This window comes from Anolis carolinensis, chromosome 2 (assembly GCF_035594765.1).
Source record: "Anolis carolinensis isolate JA03-04 chromosome 2, rAnoCar3.1.pri, whole genome shotgun sequence".
Taxonomy (NCBI): Eukaryota; Metazoa; Chordata; class Lepidosauria; order Squamata; family Dactyloidae; genus Anolis; species Anolis carolinensis.
Window position 1 is genome coordinate 319679232 of NC_085842.1, and position 9347 is coordinate 319688578.

The window sequence follows — 9347 nt, forward strand, 5'->3', positions numbered from 1 at the left end:
GAAGACCCATGCCACACCTAGAGATATAAATCCTTAACTACAGTAAGACATATTCCCAGAGGAACCATGGTTATGAGTACGTGAAACCATAGATATGTCTTACTGTATTTCATCTTCGCACATGAGAATGATAAAAGTAGTTCTCTCCAGTTTTCACTTCCATAGCAGGATCTCCATATCCAAATACATGAGTGATGCACCTAAGATGATGCAACTATGAACTACCTCCCAATTTGTTAGGGATTCCTCTTCTTCAGGAGAGGAAGGGGAGCAGGAAAGTGTTCATGAATCTGAGGGTGAGTTGGAATCTGAGGAGGAGACTTTGAAAGTACCCACTTTTCAGGAGAGGTGAAAGGAAACAGAGCAGAGATGTCGTTCAGTTAGAATAGCTGCCAGAAATGCAGCTGAGTAATTGGGAACTGCCCTAGCAGCTGGGAGGGGACTCAGGGCTATAAAGCAGAAGCAGGTGCAGCCAGCTCTTGCTGGTAACAAACTGACTCCAATGCCTTCGCTCCCCGTGTGCCTGCTCCGAGTCTGCATCTGGATTTATTGCTGTTTCTTTGTCTGAAGTAAGACTGCTATTTGATTTGGGACTGTATCAGAGACTAAGAACTGCATTTGCCCTAAGACTTCCTTGCTTCCTTTTGCATTATTCCATTGAGTGTGCTGTACTTTATGTTTTGCTGAAGTAAAGCAGTTTTCATTTACTTACCACAGTGTCTTAAAGCTATTCTTGAAAGACAAAACAAGACACAATTTGACCTCAAAACCCACCTAAAGAGTAAGGCAGCTACCCAACAAGGCACTTCTATGGAGCTGCATTAGTAGAAGTGATGAAACTACACTGTCACACCTACATTGCCATATAATGCAGTTTCAAAATGCAGTTTAACTTCATTGAACTACATTATATGAATCTCCATTGCCATATGATTTAGTGTATATAGTTTAGGTGGGGCCTCTGCCATTGATGATATTGAACCACTACCATTACCAATAGGGTTGTTTGTTTAACCGGTTTCTGGGAAAAGGTTTGTACTATTCATTGCTTTAGCTGCATTGTGTTTTAATTCAAACTATGAGACACCTTGTTTTGTTTATTCAAATAAGTACAGTACTACAATCCAAGACCCGCCATGGATACCTGAAATTGTGGATAATAGCAAACCCTACATTATTATACTTGGCCTGGAAGCATTCCATAGAATTGCACAGGAGAATCTAGAGAGGCCCACAAACACTTCCAAAGGAAAATATTTCTTTTTGGAGCATGGATATGTGAAATTGTGGATATTAAATGAGTAGATAAGGAGGGTTATCCCCTATTTGTATCCAACCCAATATCCAAAGGATGCCGGATGAAATATGCTAGCTTGGCCCCTTGCTGGGAAGTCAGTTTCCATCTTTGCATCTGCATTCACTGTGATTTGTATTTATCAGGGATGATACTTTTAAAAAACTTTCTTTTAGCACCATCTGTTTGGATCCTGTGGGAAAGTGGTGTAAACTATTTAAATAAAATTAATGCAGTGTTAACATCATAGTTTATAGGCATAGGCTTCCACAACAGAAAGATAAATAAGCCTAGCATATTTCATTTTAGGCTGGCATCTTGTTGGTCTTTCATGTGCTTGTAAGTTCTTTTCATCATCTGCAAGCATTGCACAAGCAAAGTTTTAGAAGTGTAATGGTTGCACAAGCAATTGTGCACTCCTGGATATGCATAACTATTAATCAGTGACCCCAAGGTACAGTTTGATTCACTGGAATTGCAGAAACACATTGGAAGATAAGCCATTGATTGGGCAGTATTGGTATTCAGCAGAAAGGTGATAAAGTGTAACAACCAGTTAACTGTGGGATATTAGCTATATATAAAGCCACTAGCTGTGCCCAGCCACGCATTGCTGTGGTGTTGTCTGGTGGTGTTGGTGAGAAATTGTTGAGGTAGTGGTGGTATTGAATGTCTGTTGTATGGTTGTCTTTATGTTTAGTATGCACACTGAAGTGGATTATATGGCAGTGTGGAGTCAAGATAATCCAGATAATATAAGATTATAAATGGGTTATATAGCTGTGTAGAAGGGCCTTGAGTCTACACTGCCATCTAATCCAGTTCAAATCAGATAATCTGTATTTTATAGGCAGTGTGGAAGAGGCCTAAGTGAGGCCTAACTGTGCCTGTCCCCTGGGCTGAGGAGGTTGCTAGGAGACCAAGTGGGCGGAGCTTAGCCTTCAAACTGGCAGCAATTGGAAAAAAACTATTATTCCTCTCCCTGTAATTAGGACTTTATTTTTCTTTTTTGTTGTATCAACCTAGATACAACACAATTTGTGTTGTCAAATTTCGAGTTTGGGGGGGGGGCTGTAGTTTTGTTGTTTTGTTCACTGCCCTGATGCCATCACTCTTTTATATATATAGATGCATAGACACAGATATTAATAATGGCCTCCCAACGCAACCATAGTTGACTTCACTCTGTTGCAGTGATTACCAGTTTGCAAGCATGTCTGAATTCATGAGTACAGATCTGTGTTGCTTCATCTTTTCTGTCAGTTCCCTATTCATTGGACACTGAGGCCCCATCTACACTGACCTCTTAATGAAGTTTCAAACAAGAATTCAAGAAAGTGTTTTCATTCGGTAGATGATTACAGAGGAAATCCTAGAACCAGTTTGAACCCCAGGAGGTGATGACACAAACCACAAAGCACTGATTTGCATTGAAGGTTTTCTTTCGCACACTTTTGTGCCACCACAGTTTGAAAAACTGTATTAAATGTTCAGTGTAGACGAGGACCAAGACTGCAGAAAGTTACTTTGGAGAACCATGACTACGGAGTGGCTGGGGCCAGGAGAATGGAACAGAAATTTCAAATCATGGAATTCAACATTAGTTGCACAATGCCAACACATTCGTTAAGTGTGATATTCCACAACCAATACACATGTGTCTCTGTACATGTAAGGTGCACTATGCAACAATGTGAGATTGCACTACTCAGCAATGCGCAACCATATGCAGTGCCATTGCATTTGCCGACTCTCTTTTTTGCCTGAAGGTTTCTCTTGTGCAGTTTGTAAGAAATATATATATACATACAGTAGAGTCTCACTTATCCAAGCTAAACGGGCCGGCAGAAGCTTGGATAAGCGAATATCTTGGATAATAAGGAGGGATTAAGGAAAAGCCTATTAAACATCAAATTAGGTTATGATTTTACAAATTAAGCACCAAAACTTCATGTTATACAACAAATTTGACAGAAAAAGTAGTTCAATACACAGTAATGTAATGTTGTAATTACTGTATTTACGAATTTAGCACCAAAATATCACGATATATTGAAAACATTGACTACAAAAATGGCTTGGATTATCCAGAGGCTTGGATAAGCGAGGCTTGGATATGTGAGACTCTACTGTGTGTGTGTGTGTGTGTGTGTATATATATATATATAATTATTATTTACTACATTTATATCTCATTCTTCTCACCCCATAGGGGACTCAGGGCAGCTTACAAATCACATGAACATACAATATATGATTAGCATAGCACAATATAAGCATTAAATTACTATATTGTACTATATCATTGTATGGTAATATTATTAGTAATATTACATTTAATATATAATATATAATTAATATTATTATATTGTATTATTATTAATAGTATAATCTTGTACTCCATTATAATATTATACAATGCAGCCTGAGCCCTGCCACATGCACCCGGGAGGACCTTCTTATAGCAACACCAGAGGCACGCCACGTGTCCATATACACAGTAGAGTCTCACTTATCCAACATAAACGGGCTGGCAGAAAGTTGGATAAGCGAATATCTTGGATAATAAGGAGGGATTAAAGAAAAGCCTATTAAACATCAAATTACGTTATAATTTTACAAATTAAGCACCAAAACATCATGTTTAACAACAAATTTGACAGAAAAAGTAGTCCAATGCGCAGTAATGCTACGTAGTAATTACTGTATTTATAAATTTAACACCAAAACATCACAATGTATTGAAAACATTGACTACAAAAACATTGACTACTAAAAGGCAGACTGCGTTGGATAATCCAGAATGTTGGATAAGTGAGACTCTACTGTGTGTGTGTGTGTGTGTGTGTGTGTGTGTGTGTGTGTGTGTATCACCAATAGAAGTCTTGAGTGCTGGATGGTGTATCTAGAAGACCAGGGTTCGAAACCTTCTCAGCTACAGATGGCCATTCAGTGACCTCAGGCAAGTCCCACTCTTTCAGTCTGAGGGAAAAGCAATGGCAGATGCCCTTGAAACAAAATCTCCACAATAGAGTCACCTTCTGGTTGCCATAAGCTAGAAATGGAAGTACACAGCAGCATAATGTCACCACCAGGATGCCAATGTTGCATATTAAGTCTAAGGAGTTGTCCAAAGTACTGAATCAATGTGTGCTTTTGGGCAAATCTCACTCTCAGCCTAAGAGGAAAGCAATAACAAACCTTGCCCATGATAAGTTCTCCTTATGGTTCACAAAAGCTAGAAATTAAAATTCACAATAACATCACATCACAAACAGGATGACAATGTGATGTTTAAAGAGCTATCCGAGGTACTGAACTAATGAGTGCTGAATTAATTTGATATCGGTGCCACTCACTGCCTTTGCTATAACTCCCTGAATTCACTCACCTGCTGGGAGGGAATCCAATGTATTGCAAAGTCTTAATATAACTGTTCCAAGCTCCAATCACCCCCAAACTCCGAGCTTCCAAAATTCCCAAAACCTTCTGAAAAAGCTCCTTTCTAGCAGTTCGGGTAGGCAGCCGTAGGAAACGAGAGTGGAACTGAGATGCAATTAACAGTGAGAGGCCAACTGGGGAAATTACGGGCATGCAAAAAAGGTGAGTGGCTGGATGTTTAAATGTAATGTATATTCATTTCCTGCCTCTACCCCAGTGTAAAGTCCCACGGTTGCGGGTGGGTGGACGGGGAAGGGAGAGGAGGTGAAAGGCGAACCAGCCTCATGAAGTTTGAAGGTGAAAAGAGTCTTTATATCTGGATTAGTAGAGTCCTGGGGCCTTCAAAAATAGTTAAAATTCCCTTTTTTTTTGAGTAATGACGATGTAGTTTGCATTGATCTTAAGCATTTGCTTATCGTTTTCCCTGGAGTTCACTGTACCAGGGAGCACATTGCTGACACAGCTCAAAAGTTTTATGAACCTCAGGTAGCGCCGTGAAAAGGAAATTTTAATAAATATTACATTTATTTAAATTTAATTTTTTCCTTGTTAATAATAAAAGCCAACCTCGGTCTTTGGGGCTTTCCTCATACGCCCTGTTTAATACAGCCGCCAAACGGTAAGAATTATTTATACTTCTTAACTCGGTTTTTCAGTAAATCGTCAATCATTCGCCTTTCAAAGGTACTCGATTCTACGGCGGATGACAAGGGAGATGGAGACTGGAAAATAAATATTGACTGGGCCTATTTTAAGATCTAGAGAGGAAGAAAGTACCCATAAGTGGATTGGGAGGAGGGCATGCTACGGGTGGGAAGGAGAGGAGGGCAAAAGCATTTAGTGGATAAGCGTTCTCTCAATGGAAGGCTTTGCTTGTTTCTTTTGTGTTTGATTCACAACCAACACGTTCTCTGGCTACTGATGTCTCTATAGGTGCCACCAAACTGGCCTGTAATGGAAGCCAAACTGGAACAGATGTCTGAAGCAGTCAAAGCTTTATACTCTGTCTCTGCAGCAGGTAGAAATGAGATGATTTCAAAGACAGGCAGAAATCGACTCTATTTTCATGTGCATAGAAATACTTAAAACAGGTATTCTTCCTTGAGTTGGGAACAGGTGGATTTGTCTGGATTGATTTGGTGACATTTCAGTGTGCGATTTTATGCTAATGCTGTTTTCATTAGTGGTTTGAAGACAATATGGGTCCCATTGAAAGAAGTGTTTTAAAAAGTGTATCTATTATCCCCTGTGGTGCAGGGGCTTCAGGGAAACGACTACATGGAAAGCTGTGTTTCCAAATTATTGGAAATTATTTACCTAATTTGTATCCCACCTTTCTCATCCCAAAGGGGACTCAGGGCGGTCTTGCAATAGGCAACAATTTGATACCATACACATATAAAAAAGGTAAAGGTAAAAGTTTTCCCCTGACATTAAGTCTAGCTGTGTCCAACTCTGGGGGTCAGTGCTCATCTCCATTTCTAAGCCGAAGAGCCAGTGTTGTCCGTAGACACCTCCAAGGTCATGTAGCCACTGGCATGACTACATAGAGCACCGTTACCTTCCTACCGGAACAGTACCTATTGATCTACTCACATTTGCATGCTTTCGAACTCCTAGGTTGGCAGAAGCTGGGGCTAACATCAGGAGCTCATCCCGCTCCCTGGATTCAAACTGCTGACCTTTTGGTTAGCAAATTCAGCAGCTCAGTGGTTTAATCTGCTGGACCATTGGGGACTCCCCATACACATATACAGTAGAGTCTCACTTATCCAACATAAACGAGCCGGTAGAACATTCGATAAGCGAATATGTTGGATAATAAGGAGAGACTAAGAAAAAGCCTATTAAACATCAAATTACATTATGATTTTACAAATTAAGTACCAAAACATCATGTTATACAACAAATTTGACAGAAAAACCAGTTCAATACAGGGTAACACTATGTAGTAATTACTGTATTTCTGAATTTAGCACTAAAACATTGCAATGTATTGAAAACATTGACTACAAAAACATTTACTTCTAAAAGGCAGACTACGTTGGATAATCCAGAACGTTGGATAAGTGAATGTTGGGTAATTGAGACTCTACTGTACATCCATAAAATGAACAGGTACAATTAAAATCCAGCAGTTAAACATCAATTATTAAAACATCAATTAAAATCACGTAATCCAAATGATAAACCAGGGCTGTTCCATTTGTCAATCACATTCGTTCATGGTCACTTATTGCACTGCTCCTATTAATGGACAAAGGCTTGGTCCCAAAGCCACATCTTAAGTTAGTCAAGGGGCCACCACTGAGAAGGCCTTGTCTCTCGTCCCCACCTGTTGTAGCTCAGCCTGAGTTGGAACCAGAGCCAGATGATGGACCCATTCAAGACTTTGAATCTCGGCCTGTAATTCAGCTACGTTTACCTGAACTGTTTTCTATAGAGGATTCTGAAACCAGAGAGGAAAATTCCTCTCTGCAGTCAAGGTCAGTTCAAAGACCAGATGGCCATGTTACCTCAGAGTAGGCTGAGAATTTTGACAGAAGGGTGAGTTTTACTCAGGAAAGGAGCAGGAGGGAGTATCGGAGAAGAAGAGAGCGTTTGATTCAGAAACACACTAATGAGCAATTTTCCCATGAGACGGATGGCTCTCCCTAGTCTTCACTAGGAATGTTAGCCTTGAAATCTCTTCAAATACTCCTGGCTTTCTGTGTTCAGCAGAGGTGTCAATTTTGCATTCAAGTGAGAAAGATCCTTGTCTTCAAGCTCTTGTTTCCGTGACTTTCCAGCCAAGATTTTACCTTGTGGATTCCAAGTAACCTTTGCCTTGTAATACCTTGTTTCCAGTTGGACCTTGTTGATTCTGTGCCATGTGGATTATAGTTCTTTGGGTTACTTTGAGTCTTGTTCTTGTTCTTTGTGGCTTCCTGCTGTTTCCTGCTTGGAAGGTGATCTCTGTGTGGACTATTCCTGATACTTTGTGGGACTAAGCACAGTTCCTGTTTGGATTACAACTTTGAAAGACTTTCTTGGACTTTCATTAAGGACAGTTAAGTACATTGCTTGGTGGTTCGTCCACTCTATTGACTGTGAACTATATTACTTGTGCTTGCTTATATTCTACAATAAACAGCTTGATTGCTTATATTCTGGGCTCCAGTGTGGTTTTCAAGGTGTTCATGCTGCCTTGGGGTGTGACAACACCAGTCGCGCCTGCGAAGGAGGTGGGACCAAGGGCAGGGCCTCCACGGATAATCTTAACTGCTGAGGTGGATCATAGAGGGAGATACATTCAGATGGGTAACCTGGGCCAGAACCGTTTAGGGCTTTGTAGGCTAAAGCCAGCACATTGAGTTGTGCTCGGTAACAGACTGGCAGCCAGTGGAGGTGGCATAACAAGGAAGTTGTACGCTTCCTGTATGCCACTCCGGTGAGGAATCTGGCTGCTGCCCATTGGACTGTTTAAAGCTTCCAAACAGTCTTCAAAGCCACACACACACACACACACACCCTCATGTAGAGCTCATTACAGTAGTCTATTCGGGATATAACCAGAGTGTGGACCACCGTGGCCAAGTCTGGCATCTCAAGGTACAGACACAACTGGCACACAAGCTTTATGTTACACCTCAGATTAGTTTCACCTTGTTATATACACCGGGCTACACACAGGTTGAAGTCTTTTCTAGTTTATTAGGAAATAGAAAATAAATAGTTCTTCAAAAGCAAAAGTAAAGTTCCAAAAGATTGTTACAAAACAAGGCTTCAAAGAATAATCCAAGAAATCATGAGGAATAGACAAGGTCCCATAAAAGCATGACAAAGTCCCATGAACATGAATACACAGAGGCTGCAAGATAATCCAGGAAAACTGAGAGCTTGCTTCTTGACTTGAGCGAGAAGTTGCTTTGACAAAGGTTTGTCTCCCAACACACCCTTTGTATACCCTTTGTATAGCATGAAAGCATTTGTGTTGTCGAAGGCTTTCATGGCCAGGATCACAGGGTTGTTGTGTGTCTTTCGGGCTGTGTGGCCATGTTCCAGAAGCATTCTCTCCTGACGTTTCGCCCACATCTATGGCAGGCATCCTCAGAGGTTGTGAGGATGCCTGCCATAGATGTGGGCGAAACGTCAGGAGAGAATGCTTCTGGAACATGGCCACACAGCCCGAAAGACACACAACAACCCTATGAAAGCATTTCTTTGGCCTCTGACCTCCTTCTTGTTTACTATTCTCACACTCCTTCAAACCCTGAATTCCAAATGGCCAGCTCGATCTAGAGATTCCATTTCATCAAGGCCAGCCAGCTCGTTAGCGTCTGTCTGCATGTTATCAGACTGAGAATTGTCCTCCTTTTCTAAGTCAATTTACACCTGTGTAGTTTCAGTATCAACATCATTCCCTGCTGTGGGAAAAACTCCCTGTTCCTCATTTTCTACAACAGGGACACTGAATTCCATAATTCCCATCAGAGTTATTTTGAACCTGAATCCCATAATCCCCAGCAGAGTCACTCTGAGGTTCCAGCTGAGTCACAACACTTTAATTGTGCAAAAAAAAACCCCCAGCCACCATCAAAACATGAGGTTCCAGGCTCAGCAATGAGTCTA